At 61.1% G+C, this 1,275-nt stretch overlaps 1 protein-coding gene across 1 annotated transcript in view; it reads right to left on the reverse strand.

The window, feature by feature from the left end:
* The window catches only part of PLXDC1 (plexin domain containing 1), a 23,100-nt gene that overhangs the window by 21,233 nt on the left and 592 nt on the right, over positions 1-1,275 (reverse strand). The window lies entirely within an intron of this gene.

A 1,275-nucleotide genomic window follows, 5' to 3' on the forward strand; every position in this document is an offset into this window, starting at 1 on the left:
AACCCCCATCTGACCCCCAAAGCCCTCTCTGACCCCCAAAACCTCTCTCTGACCCCCAAACCCCTCTCTGACCCCTAGAATCCCCATCTGACCCCCAAAACCTCTCTCTGACCCCCAAAACCCCCCTGTCCCAGCCCCACTCCCTGCACACAAACTCCGGTGCCTGGAAGGAGCCATCAGCTTGGGATGGAATAAAACGCTGCTGGAAAAAATCCCGTAATTTGTGGATTTTCCTGCTCCAGCAAAGTTTAGGGAAGAGTCCTCAGCCATTCCCAGCTCTTCCCTACAGGAATTACAGCCCCTTTTCTTCGCGGGGGCTGATGCATCCCAGAGCCCTCCCTTCCCTATGGATGGGGAAACTGAGGCACGGGGAAGGCCGAGCTGTCAGCGGCTGCATGCAGGGACAGGCCACTGCTGGGTGACAAATGACAAAACCTCCCGTGTCCTCTCATCCCCCCTGTGCTTTCCCGAAGTGCTCCCGACAATCCCGGGGGGAAGGAGCGGGGCTGGAGCGTGCAGGATGCTGCTGCCCTGCTCCTGAGCTCATCGCTGGCTCACCGGGATGTTCCCATCCGTCACCTTGCCTTGGTTACCGCAGGAATTAGGAGAGGCGAGGTTTGGGGCAAGGGAATAAGAGGGGCAGAGCTCAGGGATGGATCCCTCAGGGAGGGATCAGAGCTTCACCCTTTGGGGTCTGAGCTGCCTCTCGCACCCCAAACTCGGGATATTTTGGGGGAAGAGAGGGAAAAAGCCCTCCAGGCCCTGCACTGGCACCCCCCGAGGCAGGATCCCACTTCTGGCAGGTGGGATGCACCTGTGACCTCGTCTGTGGCCCCAATCTCGGGGCAGCTCCCAAAACCTCAGGAAATTGCTGCCTCTCCCTCCAGGGAACCACGAGCACCATCACACCCTCCCTGCGGTTCGCCAGCATCTCCGAGCGGTCACCGGTGGTTTTGGGCTGGTTCGGGGTATTTTTAAACACTTCCACATTGGGACTTTGCTGGTTCATGGCTCTTCTCCCTCCCCGATGGATGAGCTGGAGCAGAGTGGCAGGGGGCCAGGCGGGTAATTAGGCACAGCCGGGCTGGGAGAGCCGAGGGAGGTGTCCCAGGAGGTGACACCGCCGCTCGTGGAGGTGACACGTGAAGAGAGGACCCCGCCCCGTTCCCACACAGCCCCCTCGGCACCGACACCAGGGGACAGTGGCCTTGTCCCCACGTGGCACCCGCACAGCGAAGCGTCCTGGCATTTCCAGCCCGGGGATGGCCCCGGCAG

The sequence above is a fragment of the Corvus brachyrhynchos genome, unplaced genomic scaffold, assembly GCF_000691975.1.
Source record: "Corvus brachyrhynchos isolate BGI_N302 unplaced genomic scaffold, ASM69197v1 scaffold30, whole genome shotgun sequence".
NCBI lineage: Eukaryota > Metazoa > Chordata > Aves > Passeriformes > Corvidae > Corvus > Corvus brachyrhynchos.